Here is a 19,362-nt window from a genome sequence, read left to right as displayed (position 1 = left end):
GTGCCCCGGTGTGTGTGTGTGTCCAGCACCAAGCGCAGTGGGGCCCTGATTCGGGCTGATTCCACAAAAAGACGTGCCCCCTCGTTCAGCCCTGGTCAGGCGTGCAGGCCAAGAGGTGACTCCACAGCAGTTGCTTGGAAGGGACATTTGCCTGGTAGCAAACTGGCCTTTCCCCAGGAGTTTGTTTGGTCCCGTTGGGAGCAGGCGCTGGCCCTAGAAACGGGGGGTTGGCTCCAAAGCTGGAAAACCAGCAGCCCAACAGCAGCAGGGCAGACGCCAAGTCACCAAGCCAGGGAAAGCATGAGAGACGCTGACCCCAACGGCTGGCTATTGTCCTGCCGCTGTAAATCACGGCCCTTGGGGTGGCTGAGGAGACAAATACAGACACTGACCCATTATTCTGCACCGGCCCCTGAACAAAGAGCTCGGCTTTGTTTGGACTGGCCTCCCTCCCGCTTCACTCAGCCACAGGGAGCATGGGGGGCGGGGGCAGCCGAGCGACCGATGGAGCTGCAGGAGGTACTGACAGACACCAGCACCCTGCAGAATGTGCCGGTGACGCTCAGTGCTCAGCAAGGCGCTGGGTCCAGATCTAAAAGGGGCCTCGAACCTCCAGGGTGACTGGTTAGTTTCCTCTTCATCCCCCCCCGGGACACAAAGGAAGGGGCAGAAACCCCCAAGCTGGGCACGAGGACTAGGACATCCGCCCCTCAGAACACCAGCGTAAGAGCAATTCAAGCCCGAGGCTCCAAACCCATGGGAGTCATTTTCCTGTTCCCCAAGAGCAATTCTGCCCTGTCCTGTACCCAGAGCCGAGCTGCTCAACCCAAACATGATGCTGGAAACCAGGAGCCAGCTCCGCTACCTGCCCAGGGAATGGGTAGGGGGGCGGCGAGAAACAGCAGGCCAGTCTCAGCACCCCCCCAGCCTCTCTCAAACGCTGTCCTGATGAATCTGACCCCTCCTCCGTGCCGGATCCAGCCACAAGCCGTGGGAGACAAGGGGGGGGGGGGAGACCCTGACAAAGGCATTATTTGTTCTTTAATTGCTGCTTGTTTATTTAGAAACTGAGCGGCCTTGGGGCCTGGGCTGTAAATCAATGGCAGCGGGACTGTAAACAATCACCAGTAACTATTTCAAAAAAGGCAGAAATGGCTCCAGGAGCTGGGTACAAATCAGACCCCTGGAGACCGCTGGGTAGGTTCTGTTTTTAGAGAAGCCCACTCCCAATAATAAGGTAACTCCTTTCTCTTCATGTGCCAGTATATCTATGCCGGCATCTGTAATTTTCACTCCATACATCTGAAGAAGTGGGGTTTTTATCCATGAAAGCTTATGCCCAAATAAATGGATTAGTCTCTAAGGTGCCACTGGACTCCTCATTGGTTTTGTGGATACAGACTAACACGGCCGCCCCTCTGATACTTGGCACCATGCAAGGCTCTGCATTTAGCTGTATGAAATGGAAATCCATCAGCTTCATGAAAAAACTCACACAGATACAGACAACCTATCCTGAATGACGATCCCTCACTCTCACAGGCCTTGGGAGACAGGCCAGGCCTCGCTTACAGACAGCCTCCCAACCTGAAGCAAATACTCAACAACAACCACACACCACACCACAGAAACACTAACCCAGGAACCAATCCCAGTAACAAACCCCGTTACCAACTCTGTCCACATATCTATTCTAGTGACACCATCATAGGACCCAACCACATCAGCCACATCATCAGGGGCTCATTCACCTGCACGTCTACCAATGTGATATATGCCATCATGTGCCAGCAATGCCCCCTGCCATGTACATTGGCCAAACCAGACAGTCTCTACGTAAAAGAATAAATGGACACAAATCAGACATCAGGAATGATAACATACAAACGCCTGTAGGAGAACACTTCAATCTCCCTGGACATTCAGTAACAGATTTAAAAGTAGCCATCCTTCAACAAAAAAACTTCAAAAACAGACTTCAAAGAGAAACTGCAGAGCTACAATTCATTTGCAAACTTAACACCATTAATTTGGGCTTGAATAGGGACTGGGAGTGGCTGGCTCTCTACAAAAGCAATTTTCCCTCTCTTGGTATTGACACCTCATCAATTATTGGGAGTGGACCTCATCCACCCTGACTGAAATGGCCTTGTTTACAATGGTTCTCCACTCATGTGCCAGTATATTTATGCCGGCATCTGTAATTTTCACTCCATGCATCTGAAGAAGTGGGGTTTTTACCCACAAAAGCTTATGCCCAAATAAACCTGTCAGTCTTTAAGGTGCCACCGGACACCTCATTGTTTCTTTCTCTTCTGCTGCTAAGAGTTGTGGGAAGGCGGAGGGGGTCGCAGGGCATCCTGGGTCCTGTCCCAATGCCCCATGATGCATTGCTTTGCATCCCAGCAATCCCTGTGCTTCCATCTGCATTTAGCGCTGTCTTTCAAACGTTTGTGTACTGTGTGCCCTGCCTCTTCGGGCTGCAGGAATGGATCCCAATCTGCTGACCTATATGCTGCTCACTCTGACCAACACATCACGAGTGGCAGCAGAGTTATTCCTTAAACTACAAAAGCAAGAGGAGTAAGTCATTGATCTTGCCACGTGTACTAGCTACAACACGAGATTGCTTGTGGCATTCACGGCGGTGCTGACCACAGCAGAACACCGCTTTGGGGCTCGGGACACAAGCACTGAGTGGTGGGGTCACATCGTCATGCGCATCTGGGAATATGAGCAGTGGCTGCAGAACTTTCGGATGAGGAAAGCCACATTCATGGGACTGTGTGATGAGCTCACACCAGCCCTGCGGCGCAAGGACACGAGAATGAGAGCTGCCCTGTCGCTGGAGAAGCACGTGGTGATTGCACTGTGGCAGCTGGCTACTCCAGACTGCTACCGATCAGTCGCTAACCAGTTCGGAGTGGGAAAGTCGACCCATATTGACGGAAGTGTGCAGGGCCATTAGTAGCATTCTGCTCTCTAAGACCGTGACTCTGGGGAACATGCAGGACATTGTGGATGGCTTTGCACAAATGGGCTTCCCTAACTGTGGAGGGGCAGAGATGACACGCGCATTCCAATTCTGGCACCAATCACCTAGCCACTGAGTACATTAATCACAAGGGGTATTTCTCTATGGTTGTGGATCATTGTGGACATTTCACGGACATTAACACAGGCTGGTCCGGAAAGGAGCAGGACACATGCATCTCTCGGAACACTTGCCTGTTCAGGAAGCTGCAAGCCAGGACTTTCTTCCTGGACCAGAAGATCACTGTAGGGAAAGTCGAAATACCCATTGCAATCCTGGGAGACTCTGCCTACCCCTTAATGCCATGGCTTATGAACCATACACAGGGCACCTTGACAGTAGCAAGGAGCTGTTCAATCACAGGCTGAGCAAGTGCAGAATGACTGTGGACTGTGCTTTTGGCCGTTTAAAGGCCCGCTGGCGCTGCCTGTATGGGAGGCTGAACCTGGACGATGACAATATTCCTATGCTTATAGCCGCATGCTGTGTGCTCTATTATATTTGTGAAGGGAAGGGTGAAAGCTTCACTTAGGGCTGTACCGCTGAGGTTCAGCACCTGGAGGCTGAATTTGAACAGCCAGAGACCAGGGCTATTAGAGGGGTGCAATGTGGGGCCATAAGGATCAGGGATGCCTTGAGGCAGCAACTTGAAGCTGAAAGTCACTAATATTTATTGCTATGCTCGGGAGTGCAGTGCTTGTAATGCTAGGAGGTAATTGTGATTGGCGCAGATGATGCACTATGAAAGTTTAAGAAAATTGCCTGTTGCTTTGCAGGGCTCTGTTTGCTTTCAATTAATAGACTAAAGATTGCTTTCAAACCAACACAATTCTTTTATTAAAAAACAGCAACTGGAAGAGAGAGACAAACGAAAAACCACATCAGCACTGAGGGGGATGGGGAAAGGGAAGGTCCCAGGAGGAGGAGGGGTCCTGGGATGGCTAGCGATTTGTGTATGTCCAGATATATCCAACCTTCTCCTTTGGAGGACAGTGCAGTGGGTGCTGTACTTCAGCAGGGCTAAAGTGCAGAGGGACGTGTGTTGAGTGCAGTGGGTACTGGGACTCTGCAGGGCTGGAATGCAATGGGTACAGACTGGAGCCAGGAGGTTGATAAGAGTGTGTTGGCGGTGGCTGGGGGGCGCGCATGGGAAAGGGGTTTGCAGTGGAGGGTGGCCGCAGAGCTGCTCAGTTTGCAGGGCTCGTAAGCGCCTGGAGTGTGTCCGCTTGGTGCTCCATAACGTTTAAGAGCCGCTCCGGGGCTTCGTTCTGGTGCACCATGTTCTCCTTTTGGTCCCTCTTCTCGCTGTCCCGCCACTCCTTCAATTCTTGTTTTTTGGTTGCGGAGTGAATCATGACCTCACGCAGACCTTTAGTTTTTTGTGGCCGCTTTCTAATTCTGCACAGCCATTCAGCCAGTGATAACAAAGCGGGAGGCTGGGCTCCCAAGGTCATCTCTGTGAAGCCAAAATGCAACATTTTACAGAAGCAGGATTGTTTGCAACACACAGACACTGATCCAGTGATTTAAAACACAGCCACTATTCACATACCTGTCGCTAACTGCCTGACCCCAGGGAAGCACACATAGAATCATAGAAGATTAGGGTTGGAAGGGACCTCAGGAGGTATCTAGTCCAACCCCCAGCTCAAAGCAGGACCAAACCCAACTAAATCATCCCAGCCAGGGCTTTGTCAAGCTGGGCCTTAAAAACCTCTAAGGATGGAGATTCCACCACTTCCCATTCCAGTGCTTCACCATCATCCTAGTGAAATAGTGTTAAGGTGCCACAAGTACTCCTGTTCTTTTTGCGGATACAGACTAACACGGCTGCTACTCTGAAACCAGTGTTTCCTAATATCCAACCTAAACCTCCCCCACTGCAACTTGAGACCATTGCTCCTTGTTCTGTCATCAGGTACCACTGAGAACAGTCTAGAGCCATCCTCTTTGGAACCCCCTTTCAGGTAGTTGAAAGCAGCTATCAAATCCCCCCTCATTCTTCTCTTCTCCAGACTAAACAATCCCAGTTCCCTCAGCCTCTCCTCATAAGTCATGTGCTCCAGCCCCCTAATCATTTTTGTTGTCCTCTGCTGGACTCTCTCCAGTTTTTCCACATCCCTTCTGTAGTGGGGGGACCAAAACTGGACACAGTACTCCAGGTGTGGCCTCACCAGTGCCGAATAGAGGGGAATAATCACTTCCCTCGATCTGCTGGCAATGCTCCTACTAATGCAGCCCAATATGCCATATCCAGCTTCTCGTCCTGTAATCCCCAGGTCCTTTTCTGCAGAACTGCTGCTTAGCCAGTCGGTCCCCAGCCTGTAGCAGTGCATGGGATTCTTCCCTCCTAAGTGCAGAGTACATGAGCCACAACCCCCCCAAAATGGTGAGTAACCACAGGGGCAGGGGAAATCCGTGTTCCAGGACCGTACTGTACACTGGGCATGTGGCCCTGGCGGGGCCTGATAGTCATTCATGTCCCCACATTTTCCACGGGCTGCGTTCATTATGGAAGATCTCGCTGCTGCGGGTGAGCAGGGAATCAAGGGAGGGTCTTCTCCAAGACTGCGGCTTCTGCCCTGGCCCTTAGGCAGCTCGCCTGTGTGCAGCAATGGTCTCCGCCCCCTCAGTGATGGCAGAGTGGCACGGGAAATTTACCCTTAACAAAGCAGCTCTGCCAAAGAACCTGCGGCAGTGGATTGCCCAGTGTCTCCGTGAGAGTTTCGTGGAGGTCTCTGAGGCAGATTCCCGTGAAGTGAGGGAGTCAATCAACACCCTGTTCCACTGCTCAGACTAGGCATGTGGTGGTACGTGCATCATACAGACAGAACCCTGCTTTCTGCAACCCTCCTGCCCCCAACAACTCGCTTCAGCAATTCCCAAACTTAAAGCCACTTACCAAGGGCCTCCTCTCCTGTTTGTGCTTCACCAAGCTCTGACAGCTGTGCCTGGCTAGTCTTCTCCGGGGTAGAGAAGAGCTCCTGGCTGCATGCATCTCTGGCCTCCGAGTCATCCTCTGCCTCTGCCATCCTCATCCTCGTCCAAGATTTCCTCCTCCTGGTTCAGTCCACTCTTGACTGGCACACGAGCCACCGAAGTATCCACAGGGGCCTTCACAGTGGAGGTGTGGTCACCACCGAGTAGAACCCGCAGCTCGTGGGCACAGCACCGGAGCGGCAGTTTGCCTCACACACCTTGTGGTAGGCGTTGCACAGCTCTGTCACTTTGACCCTGCACTGCATTGTGTCCCGGTCATGGCCCCTTTCTGTCCTGCATCGTGAAATCTGTCCGTAGGTGTCATAATTCCTACGGCTGGAGCGCAGCTGGGACTGGACAGCCTCCTCTCCCCAAATGCTGATGAGGTCCAGCAGCTCGGTGATACCAGTCAGCTCTGTGTTCTTGGGGAACCAGGATGCAGTATCCAGCCTGTCTGACTCATGAAGGATGCCCTCTCCCCCCAGCCTCTGCTTGAACCAAAACCAGTCAGAGAAAAGACTTGCAGAGAGCAGTGAAGAGTGGTGGGAGACACACCTAGACCCCTCCTGACAAGGGTGACAGGATTAAGACAACTCCCCAGCCTCATCTGCATCAAAGATGGGACAGGGAGGCATCCCCATTAGCTACAGAATGGAGAACAGAGATTCCAAGGCAAGAACCGCACTGAACTCTGGGACCAGAGAAGCAGGGAAGCAGTGCATCCTGGGGGATCTCTGCTCCAGATGTTAATGAACCTACATCTGCACATACCCAGCTCAGCAGTTATCAGACCAATTCTAGTAATGAATCCTTGACTGATATCCAAAATACTGAAGCTGCCTAATTGTACTGTGAGCTCCCTTGAAGGAACATCACCCATGGCCAGGAGTGATCAGCTCCTATTGTCTAGCCTAAAGAAAACCCTTGAGTCATCAGTTTATCCATAAACAAATCTAGTGTTCTCCCTTGAACCATTGTTTCCCTACAGAAAACCCTACCCATGCTCCAGAAAGTGTGGGTGATGCATGGATCCAAACTCTGCATCAGTTCCACTGGGATTTCATCTTCTCCTGATTGATTGTGCTGGGGGCTCTGCCTCGCTCCAGCACTCAGGAGCCTGAGCTACCACCATCACCTGGGAACCCCGACCAGCTCAAGCTTCATGGAGTGATGAGATCCCCCCCCGCCCCGTTTTCTTTTTTACCTCAGGTATAACTCTCTAACCCTGACTTGTTTGATCAGGTCTAGTTTTCTACATATGACTTTTGTAACCTTTAATAATGTAACTGTTCTGTTTGTTTAGGCTTATTCAATAAAGAACTTTTATGGTTAAGCTGGTTGCTTCTCTCTCTCTCTCTCTCTCTTTCTCTGAACTTTATTCTTTTGTGTTTTTAGCGTCCCCATTTACTCTGCAGCAACGCTCCTCTTACCTAAGCTAAAGATCCCTCCAGCGCCCAAAAATCCTGTGGGGTTTGCTCATCAAGTGGGTTACGACCAGTACAATTGTAACGTGAAAGTGGGGACAGGGACGTGCTGAATCTGGGACATACGAGGGTGGCAGCTTGAAGTGCTGCTTGACCCAGTCTGCTGAGTCCAGGGCACATAAGGGTGGCAGCCTGGAAGTGCTGTTCGACCAGCCTGCTCAGGCTTACTCTATTCCAGTGCGGTATCCGTGGCATATAAGGGGTCAGCTTGAAAGTGCTGATTGACCTGGCCCACTCAGACTTGCCGTGTGTGTGTGTGTGTGTGTGTTCGTGTTCGTGTTCGTTCGTTCATCTGGTTCTGGAGGAACCCAGCCCTGGGGAACCGAGGTCCTGCAGGCCAGCTCCATTGGGTGGGGACGTGTGGAAGGGAGAAGCTCCATATGAAAACACAAGTGACACAAGCAGAACATTAATAGAATTACAGACCCCACCCAGAAGAGTAACCCTAATAAATGAGCGCACCCCAAAGTAACTGGCCAATCTGGTAACATTGGCATTGCTCCAAGTGGGGGATTGCCTGGTGCGTGGAGCAGGCACGGTCACCTGGAAAGATGCGCCCAGACCACTGCACACATCACCAAGCAAACAGGAAGGCGACTTCCAAAATTCCCAAGGAATTTAAGAGGAGGGATGACGGTTGGTCACCTGAGGGCAGGGCAGTAGAGTTCAAACCAATGACCAGAGAGGCGAGAACAGGCATTGTGGGAAACCTCCCGGAGGCCAATCACAGCGCTGTATCGACCAGGGTGTCTACACTGGCAGTGCTGTGCTGTAGCTCCGGCGCAGAAAGCTCTACGCCTCTCGCTGGGTGGTTTTATTACAGCGCAGTTTCTGCGCACTAAGTGGCTCGGCGGTGTGTACACCTCAGGAGTTACAGTGCAGAAAGCTGCTTCACTGCACAGAAACTTCCCAGTGTAGACAAGACCAAAAAGGTCACTTCTTGGAAGCGTTTGCACCGTCAGTTAGATCAGGGGCTGCCCAGGAGGTGCTGCAATATCCCAGCATGAGGTAATCTGTGTTCTTGCTTGGGCGACAGGTGCAGGCAGCAGCTGCACCCGAGACTGATTGGGTCAGGAAGATACTTTAGTGGTGATCGGTGGCAAGCAGGTTCTAGAAAGAATTGCAGCACAACTAACCCTGAGGATATTGAAGCCATTCAGCATTGACCGCTGGGCACCCTTCCAGTCGGGATAATGTGGGGTGACATTGATGGACAGAGTTTGACCTAGAGATCAGCCAATCCACTGTGCCAGCCAAGCCCCTCACTTGGCTTCTTCAGACTTGACAGTGCTGTAAAGACGTTTTTACACTATCTAGTTCTGTCGCTCTTGTTGGCATATTAGATTCCCTGCAGTGTTGGAGCTGGGCGTGGGGAGCTGGGACCAGACACGTACTCTGTACGTACACTGAAGGAGAGCAGAGGGTTTCGTATCTAGCCCAGCTCTGGGCACAATGTCCTGCTACGGCTGCAGCAGTTTTTGTGAATCTAGCATAGGTGGCATAATTCAGTCATTCTGGAAAGCTCTTTCTTCCCTTACAGAAGAACCGAGGACCCTCTCTGCAGCTAGAAATCCCTTTGCTGTTGGAACACCAGATGGTTAACGGAGCCAGATTTTGTTTCTAGTCATGGCAAACTTCAAAAGCTTATTTTAGCCTGCAGTATCCTTGCACATGGAGTGACCATCCCAACTCAGTTGTGGTTAGACTTACATATTCCAGCCAAACAAGGAATTACCTACAGCTGGGAAAGTGCAGAATTTGCCATGCAAACTATGTAAATAAACACATCTTTAATCAATCTGAAAGGAAACTCACTAACCCGCACAGTCATGAGTGGAATGTGCAGGTCACTGTAGAAGTTAATGTAAAGTGAAGGTTAATTTCAGTGCCCAGGGGATTAAAGTAGCCAAGAGGAATCTCCTGGGAGCAGCGAGAGAGAGAGACCCTTGTCCTCTCCCCAGCCCACACGGTGGCTTTACTGGCTCTGGAAGGGAAGTAGAGGGACTCCTGATTGCTTTGCCAGGCTGCCTTGGTCCAAGGCTCTGGGCAGCTAAAGCGGGAAATGGTTGCAAAACCCTAGCGCTGACAGTGTTCGTGCCATTTTTCGTTTCTTTCTCTGCACCCCCTTGTGGGGCCTGTGCTAATGCACAACATTCCTGCTGGGAACTGTGGGGCAGCCGTCACGCTGCAGAGAGCAAGCAGCGAAGTGGCAAGTGCTCGGGTCAGATTTCTCTAGTTAGTCTGGGTGATTTTCAGGGCCAAAGTTCATGTTGGCAAGAGCTGTGCAGGCTGTGCTCGTTAACGCCATGACTAGGCTTCTCCCTTCTGGCTGTTCTCCGTGTGTTAGGAAACCTCTCCGGCGCTGGTGGAAAATACCCAGCACGGGGCTGCTAGAACTGACCAGGATGGAGCTGGTTTGCTGCATCGATGCCCCTGATTGGATTCCTGGTTAATTATTACTAAGCAGGTGCCCTGTTGGTTCCACAGATTTCAAATGAATGGTGTTCGGGGCAAGGGGGTGCAGAGGGGAGGTGTCTCCAGTTCCCACTGCAAGGCGGCTGGAAGAGGCTTAGCGCTGTGTACGACTGGACCCAACCCAATCCGGGCTCAGGTTTCTTCCCCAGCATTTTGTGCTGGCTGGTTGCGTAGGCCCAATCCTGCCAGGTGCTGGGAGACAGAGTTTGGGAAAGCGCTGATGAGTTGGGTCCCTTGGCTCCTGGGTGCTGAACTGGAGATACCTGGAGCCTGATTTTCAAAGGCATTGAGCACCCAGAACTCCCGCTGAGCTGAGGGTGCTTAGGACCCAGATGACTTGATTTTCGTTTCCTTGGCATCTCCACAGCAACTATTTCCTGACTTCTTGTTGGTTGGGCTGGGACCCCTCCTGGCATGACCCCCCCTTCAAAAGCTGCTAGGCAGGCTGGTTTAAAGGGACAGCGCCCTTTTGTGATGGTCCCATTCTTCCTTTCTTTGTCCTCTTAAAAAAAGTTTTGCAGTAAAAAATGGAGCGAGGAGGCGCTGTCTGAGAACGAGGAGTTTCTAGGATACTGCTGGTGGCATGTGAGGCAAACATTGTCTTCTCTTTGGATTTAAATTAGTCTGACTGGGGGGAGCCGCTAACTCACCCAAGTGAGAGACCAAATAATGCAGATTTGACAGAGCCAGGGCAAAGGAGGGACATTTTGGACCCCACCGTGCTGCAAAGCTGCCTGGGGCGTGTGGCTGTTTGTCTTGCTAAGCGCTCTCGGGATGGCAGCTTTGCCCTCAGTTGATGGAATTCCAGTGCCCAGAGGGGTTTCATGCAGATCTTATGCCAGTTCAGCCCTTCCCAACCGAACTGCACAGCTCTGGGCTTGCGTTCCCTACAGACTGAGCTGCGTCACATTGTCCATTGATAGTTTTGCTTGCAAACTGGACAAGTGTGCGTGGAAGACAATACGCTGAGACCACCAAGCTCATTGCCCAGGCTGGGGCAGGAGGGATACAACTGTTCCTAGATGCACTGCTGAATGCCTGGTAGATGCAGCGTGATGCTTGCTGTGAACCCGTGGGGTTTCTTGGGCATGGTAATGAAACATGTCAATGCTGCTGATGGCAAAATTGGAGCCATCAACACCTCTGGGCCAAGAGTGAAATCAGCCAGTGGACACAGCAGTCTAGGAGCCCTCGGCTTTAGCACATCTGGAACGTAAATATCTTGCGACGCTGGCTACAACAGTGCCATACAAACACCTTTCAGGTGACATTGTAAATAAGAAACGGGCAACATTATCTACCGCAAATGTAAACAAACTTGTTTGTCTGAGCGACTGGCTGAACAAGAAATAGGACTGAGTGGACTTGTAGGCTCTAAAGTTTTACATTCTTTTATTTTTGAACGCAGTTTTTTTGGTACATAATTCTACATTTGTAAGTTGAACTTTCATGACAAAGTACTGTCATCACTACAGTACTTGTATTAGGTGAATTGAAAAATACTATTTTTTTTTATAGTGCAAATATTTGTAATAAAAAAATCTGAAGTGCATTTTGTATTCTGCGTTGTAACTGAAATCAATATATTTGAAAATGTAGACAACATCCAAAAATATTTAAAGAAATGGTATTCTATTATTGTTTAACAGCGCAATTAATTGCATGATTAATTGCAATTAATTTTTTTAATCGCTTGACAGCCCTAAAACAACCTTTCTCCTCCTACTCGAGATTCCCCGGATTATGCATCCAAAGATACTATTCACTCTTTTGGCCACATCGTTGCACTGGGAGCTCATTTGCAGTTGATTCTCCACCATAACCCTCTACCCTTTCTCAGAGTCCCAGATTCCCAGGATAGAGTCCCCCAACCTGCATTCTTTGCTCCGCGAGGTATACAGTTATATTTAGCTGTATTAAAATGCATGTTCTTTGCTTGCACCCAGTTTAGCAAGCAATTCAGAGTAGAACCTTGTGTGGAACTATCTTTTTAATCCTGCTCCCACCCTCCCCAAAATGCCCACTCCCACCCGCTCCCTCATTGTTTCTTGCATTTCTATCATGCTCCCACCCACAGAAACCTTAGATTCCCCAAATCCCGAGAGACAGATTCCCCCATGCTACTAAAAAACCCAACAAAAACCAGTTGGTTAATATATTATGTATAGAAATGGAATTCAGACACAATTTTACTACTAAAAGAATACAACAAAACTTGCTTAAATCATGTAAAAATACTTTAACTCTTGTTATAATAGACATCAAACCTCTTTCTATCCCTCGCTTAAATGTAAGTGTTAAAACCTTTATTTAAAAAAAAAAGAAAAACTTGCTTGACAGTGCTGAAATTTGATTTATGACAAACCAATGAGAGATTCAGTGTTTCCCTGCAGTCTATGCCCCCCCACACACATCCCGCCCACAGCAAAGTACATTTTCCCCACTGCCTCTGTTATGACCGTGGGTCCTGTGTGGCCCGCGGGACCCCGGTCCACTGCTGGGCTCTGATCCTGATCGCTCTGTAGCAGTGACCTGTCCTTTTCATCATTTACCACAACCCCAACCTTTTTGCCATCTGCAAATGTTATCAGTGATGATTATAGGTTTTCTTCCAAGTCATTGATAAAAATGTTAAATAGCCTAGAGCCAAGAACTGATGGGACCCTGCAGGACCCCACTAAAAACACACCCGCTCTGAGTGGGGGGTGATTCCCCATTTACAATTACATTTTCCTGTCTATCAGTTGGCCAGTTTTCATCCATTTAACATGTGCCACGTTGATTTGAGATCGTTCTAGTTTCTAGTTTCTAATCTAAGTAAAGGCATCCAGCCTGGAACAGCAACCCTGGGCCAGGCTCACTGCTGGTGTAACCCTCCTAAGCATAGTGAGGGGGGAGGGGCTCGGCACTGCTGCCAGCATGATGCCCTTAGCAGACACAGCAAACACTGAGCATCAGCCACAGGCAGGACGCAGCTGCAAGATGCCAGGTTAGCTTGACCCAAAGGAGCCGTTCAACCCACTGCAGCCTAGAGTCCATGCTGTCCCCTCTGTGGGTGCAGGCCCTGGCACAGGTCCGTCACGCAGGGAGGGGGTGGGGGAAGTGGGCACGGCCAGAGACACATTGGGTCCCTCCTCTCAGCCACTGCACCAATGGGGCTCCCACAGACCCTCAGCCTTGGTGGAACATGGTTCCTGCCGGGAGCTCTGATGACGGGCAGCATCGCTGACACGTTTCCTCTATCAGGGAAGTGTGAGTTGCACCACAACTGGCACCAGGGGTGGATTTGGCCTCGCCTGGTCACTTAGAATCCCAGCCACTGTCCTCTGGGGCATGATATGGACAGGACCCCAGGGTCAGTCCCAAATGTGCGACTGGCACAAGGCATCTCCAGCCACGACAGCGAGAAGGAGCTCGCTGCATCTCCCTTCAGCCATGCAACACAACTACCCTGTCTGGGAGCATTGGTGCCACCGCTCTGGCCTGCCACAGCCTGGACCATGGAGAATGTATGCGTCCACGATGGACCCCAAACCCATATGCCAACAATGGTGCCACAGCGACAGTTCCACCAGCTGCTGTCTCACCTCACACCCTGGACAAACCACAGCCCCTAACACCTGCAAAGTCTCAGCCCCTGAATGCTGCTGCCTCTGGGGATGGGATTTAAACCAGCACTGATGCTGGGCTTGCAAATACTAGTGACTCGCTGCTGCCCACTAGCAAAACGTGCAACCCTGACCTCCCTCCTCCTGGGTCTGGGCAGAGCCAGTTCCATTCACCCCAGCCCCTAAGCTAGAACATGGCAGGGTCTCGGCACCTTCCCAGCAAGGCCGGTCAGCCCCCAGCTGCTGCCGTTCTACACTGATCACTCCTTCCACCCCACCGGGGGGTCAGTTTACAACAAATCTCCTTAAAAAACCAGCAGCACCAGTCCAGACAATCCCCGGGCTGGGAGATGCAGTAACCAGCACCAGTTACCTCCTAAATTACCAGGGTCTAGCGGGTGAAATCCGATGGCAAAGCCTGGTGCTCACCTGCAAGCAGCCCACGCCAGACAGCTCAGAGCCTCTGTGAACTTGCCTGGGAATGTCTGGAAAGAAATCGACCAGTCTTAAAGGTACAGGCCCCCTTTCCCTATCAAATGGCAAAGAGGAGCTGTTTCCACGCCTGCGCCCAGCTCTCTTTGGATAAAGGCACCCGGAGTCCCCTCTGGGACGGGCAGGGGAGACAGAGTTGAACGGTTTTGAGTTTAACGGCTCAGTCTGGCTCCTAAGAGGGGAGGAAATCCTGTACTTAGCCACAGGCTTCGGAGCTCTAGCGGGGAATGCCAGGGAGTGACAAATCCATGGTCATGTGTGGAGGCTGCATGTATCCAGCTATCGCCCAAGGGCTTGCGGAGGCCCCTGAACTAACCTAGTGTGGAAAAAGCTGCCCAAAGAAACGTGCATGGCAGATACATGTAGCTACCAGGAGCCCAAGCCAGGGGAAGTCCAAATCAGGACCACCAGAGCCTTTTTAGTGGACAGCTGGGCAGGCCAGAACTCGGAGCATCAGCCCCGCTGGGACTCCGGATTCAGCCCCATGGCAGGTATACTGGGACTGACGCCCTGTTCTCCCTTACCCACAGGGCTAAACTCGCGAGTCCCAGCGCATCTCCCCATTAAGGATGGGATCTGAATTAGCTGCTCCTGCTCAAGAAAGAGGTTTTGGAGTCATGGTGGCTACATCCGCTCGATGGGCAGCGGCAGTGGAAACAGCTCAGAGAAGCATGTTAGGAAGCATTAGGAGAAGGATAGAGAATAAAGGAGAAACAAACAGAACACCATTATATCAACCCCGTAAGCGGGTTCCCAAAAGAAGGAGATGAGTTCGTGGAGGGTCGGTCCCTCAACGGCTGTTAGCGAAGACGGCCAGGGGCAGGAGCCCATGCTCTGCGGGTCCCGAAACCTCCAGCTGTCAGAAGACGGGGGAGGGGGCGACTCATAGAATCATAGAATCATGGAACTTAAGATCAGAAGGGACCATTATGATCATCTAGTCTGACCTCCCGCAAGATGCAGGCCACAAAAGCTGACCCACCCACTCCTGAAATAATTCTCTCCCTTGACTCAGCTGTTGAAGTCCCCAAATCCTGATTTAAAGACTTCAAGTAGCAGATAATCCTCCAGCAAGCGACCCCTGCCCCATGCTGCGGAGGAAGGTGAAAAACCTCCAGGGCCACTGCCAATCTACCCTGGAGGAAAATTCCTTCCCGACCCCAAATATGGCGATCAGCTGAACCCCGAGCATGCGGGCAAGCCTCTCCAGCCAGACACTCGGGAAAAAGACTTTCAATATCCCAACATTGACCCTCGGTACTAATTACCAGTGGCGGCACGTTATTGACCTATTGACTAAATCACGTTATCCTATCAAACCATTCCCTCCATAAACTTATCAAGCTTAATCTTAAAGCCAGAGAGGTCCTTCGCCCCCACTGTTTCCCTCGGTAGGCTGTTCCAGAATTTCACTCCCCTCATGGTTAGAAACCTTCGTCTAATTTCAAGCCTAAACTTCCCGACTGCCAATTTATATCCATTTGTTCTCGTGTCCACATTAGTACTGAGCTGAAATAATTCCTCTCCCTCCCTGGTATTTATCCCTCTGATATATTTAAAGAGAGCAATCATATCTCCTCTCAACTTTCTTTTGGTTAAGGAAAACAAACCGAGCTCCTCAAGTGTCTTTTCATACGACAGGCTTTCCATTCCTCGGATCATTCTAGTGGCCCTTCTTTGTACCCGTTCCAGTTTGAATTCATCCTTCTTATACATGGGAGACCAAAACTGCACACAGTACTCCAAATGAGGTCTCATCAATGCCTTGTATAACGGGACTAGCACCTCCTTATCTCTACTAGAAATACCTCGCCTAATGCATCCCAAGACCGCATAAGCTTTTTTAACGGCCACATCACATTGCCGACTCATAGTCATCCTGCGATCAACCAGGACTTCGAGGTCCTTCTCCTCTTCCGTTACTTCCAACTGGTGCATCCCCAGCTTATAACTAAAATTCCTTTTAGTCATCCCTAAATGCATAACCTTACACTTCTCACTATTGAATTTCATCCTATTACTAATTCTCCAGTTTACAAGGTCATCCAAATCTCCCTGGAGGATATCCCGATCCTTCTCCAAATTGGCAATACCTCCCAACTTCGTGTCATCCGCAAACTTTATCAGCCCACTCCTACTTTTGGTTCCGAGGTCAGTGATAAATAGATTGAATAAGATCGGACCCAAAACCGAACCTTGAGGAACCCCACTGGTAACCTCCCTCCAACCCGACAGATCACCTTTCAATACGACCCGCTGCAGTCTCCCCTTTAACCAGTTCCTTATCCACCTCTGGATTTTCATTTCAATCCCCATCTTTTCCAATTTAACCAGTAATTCTTCATGCGGTACCGTATCAAACGCCTTACTGAAATCAAGATATATTAGATCCACCGCATTTCCCTTGTCTAAAAAATCTGTTACTTTCTCAAAGAAGGAGATCAGGTTTGGCACGATCTACCTTTCGTAAAACCATGTTGTAATTTGTCCCAATTGCCATTGATCTCAAGGTCTGTAACTACTCTCTCCTTTAATATTTTTTCCATGACTTTGCATACTACAGATGTTAAACTAACAGGCCTGTAGTTACCCGGGTCACTTTTTTTCCCCTTCTTGAAAATAGGAACTATATTAGCTAATCTCCAGTCAAACGGTACAACTCCCGAGTTCAGAGATTCATTAAAAATTATTGCTAACGGGCTTGCAATTTCACTCGCCAATTCCTTTAATATTCTAGGATGAAGATTATCTGGGCCCCCCGATTTACTACCGTTAAGCTGTTCAAGTTTGGCTTCTACCTCGGATACTGTAATTTCCAATCCCGCACCTTCATTCCCATCAGTCACTCTGCCACTATTCCTAAGCCCTTCATTAGCCTCATTAAAGACCGAGGCAAAATATTCGTTTAGATATTGTGCCATGCCTAGCTTATCCTTAATCTCCACTCCGTTTACAGTTTTAAGCGGTCCCACTTCTTCTTTCTTGGTTTTCTTCCTATTTATATGGCTAAAAAACCTTTTACTATTGGTTTTAATTCCCTTCGCAAGGTCCATCTCTACCCGGCTTTTGGCTTTTCTCACTGCATCCCTACACCCTCTGACCTCAATAAAGTAGGTTTCTTTGCTGATCCCTCCCATCTTCCACTCCCTGTACACTTTCTGTTTTTTCTTAATCACCCCTCTGAGACGCTTGCTCATCCAGCTCGGTCTAAAACTGCTACCTACGAACTGTTTACCCTTTCTCGGGATACAGGCCTCTGACAGCTCCTGCAACTTCAACCTGAAATAATCCCAGGCGTCTTCCGCCTTTAGATCCCTAAATATGTTAGTCCAATCCACTTCCCTAACTAGTCGCCTTAATTTAGTAAAGTTAGCCCTTTTGAAATCGTAAACCTTAGTCTCAGATGCAATTGTGTTTATCCTTCCATTTATTTTGAACCGAATTAGCTCATGATCACTTGAGCCAAGGTTGTCCCCTACAACCATTTCTTCAACAAGGTCCTCACTACTCACCAAAACCAAATCTAAAATGGCATCCCCCCTCGTCGGTTCAGTAACTACTTGATGAAGGAATTCATCAGCTATCACGTCTAGGAAAAGCTGAGCCCTATTATTATTACTAGCATTTGTTCCCCAATCTATATCCGGGAAGTTAAAGTCTCCCATGATCACACAGTTCCTATTAGTATTTACCTCCTTAAAAACATTAAAGAGTTCTCTATCCATATCCAGGCTAGATCCCGGCGGTCTATAGCACACCCCAATCACTATCCCAGGGGAGGCTCTAGTAGTTTTCTTCCCCAATGTGACCATTGCCCAAACAGACTCCGTATTATCCATTCCATTACTAGTTATTTCATTACAGTTTACCTCATTATTGACATACAATGCTACTCCCCCACCTTTACCTTTGTTTCGGTTTTTCCTAAACAGCACATACCCTTCCATACCTGTACTCCAGTCATGACTACCATTCCACCATGTTTTGGTTATTCCTACGATATCCGGTTTCAATTCTCGGACCAGGAGCTCCAATTCCTCCATTTTGTTACCTAGGCTTCTCGCACTGGTGAACAAACATCCTAATTTTTGCTGTTTGGCTTCTCTCACCTTTGTTACCCAATTTGGTAGGGACACAGTACCATTAGTATGACCTATTGGTCTAGTATCCATCCCCCCCCCTTCCTTATGTCCAAACCCCTCCCTCTGGCTATATCCGTTCTTATCCTGTTGTCCTCCCTCTCAATGTTTAAATTTGGCGTGGAGAGTGCCTGGACATCTCCCAACCGTCTCCCCTCAATTCCTAGTTTAAAGCTCTTTTGATCAGATGAGCCAGCCTCCCTCCTAGAAGTCTATTTCCTTCCCTACTCAGGTGGAACCCATCCCGTGAGAACAGTTCTCTGTCCCTGAAAGCCTCCCAGTGCCCATACATCCCAAAGCCCTCCTTGTAACACCAGTCCCTCAGTCAACTATTTATCATCACAATCCTGTCACCCCCTTGTCGCCCTTCCCTAGGGACAGGTAGAATCCCACTGAAGATCACCTGAGCCTCAATTTCCTTGAGCGTCTTACCCAGCCTGGCATAGTCTCCCTTGATTCTCTCCAGTGAGAATCTGGCCGTGTCATTCGTTCCTACATGAAGGATGATCAATGGGTTCTTACCTGCTCCTCTTAGGATCCTTTTCAACCGCAGGTCCACATCCCGTATTTTAGCGCCCGGTAGACAGCACACCCTTCTGTTCTCCGGATCGGCCCTGGTCACAGGCCTGTCCAACCTTCTCAGTATGGAATCCCCAATCACGTAGACCTGCCTTTGCCTGGGGACAGTGCGGTCTGCTAACCTATCCCCCGTTCCCCCTGGTTGCAAGCTCCTTCCATTCCTATCCTCCCTTGTAGTCCCCCTTAAGCCATCCTGCATCCTCCCGGGGTCCAAAGTTGGTGCTGCCTCCATCGACTCCTCCCCTCTTTCAATCGGACTAGCCGCTATTCTCTTCTTCCTTGGTCTCCCACCGTCAGCTACCACCTGCTGTGCCCCTTCCTCATTCTCCAGACCTTCAAACCTGTTCCTTAGCTCTATTTCTCCCTCACTGGCTCTCCGTTTCCCCTTCCTGCTTCTCACAGTCACATGCTTCCACTGCCCATGTTACCCATCCAGCATTCCCCCCTCACAGGCCTTAGCCCCTGCTTCCCCCTGTACCCCTGAGCATTCCCCTTCAGCCACAGCTTGCCTTTGCTCCATCAGCTGCTCAAACCCCCTTCTAAACTCTACCAGGGTTTCTACCTGCATCTCT

General features: G+C 49.9%; 1 protein-coding gene across 1 annotated transcript in view; it reads right to left on the bottom strand.

Annotated features, from left to right (window-relative positions):
* Positions 1-14,078, bottom strand: part of RGS3 (regulator of G protein signaling 3) — a 210,852-nt gene extending 196,774 nt beyond the window's left edge. The window contains exon 1 of the mRNA XM_044992123.1: positions 14,010-14,078. The gene's annotated coding sequence lies outside the window, so the exon portion shown is untranslated. The remainder of the gene's footprint in view (positions 1-14,009) is intronic.
* Between the last annotated feature and the right edge of the window lie 5,284 nt (positions 14,079-19,362).

This window comes from Mauremys mutica, chromosome 18 (assembly GCF_020497125.1).
Source record: "Mauremys mutica isolate MM-2020 ecotype Southern chromosome 18, ASM2049712v1, whole genome shotgun sequence".
NCBI classification, from domain to species: Eukaryota; Metazoa; Chordata; order Testudines; family Geoemydidae; genus Mauremys; species Mauremys mutica.
This window is presented reverse-complemented; position numbering and strand designations above follow the sequence as displayed.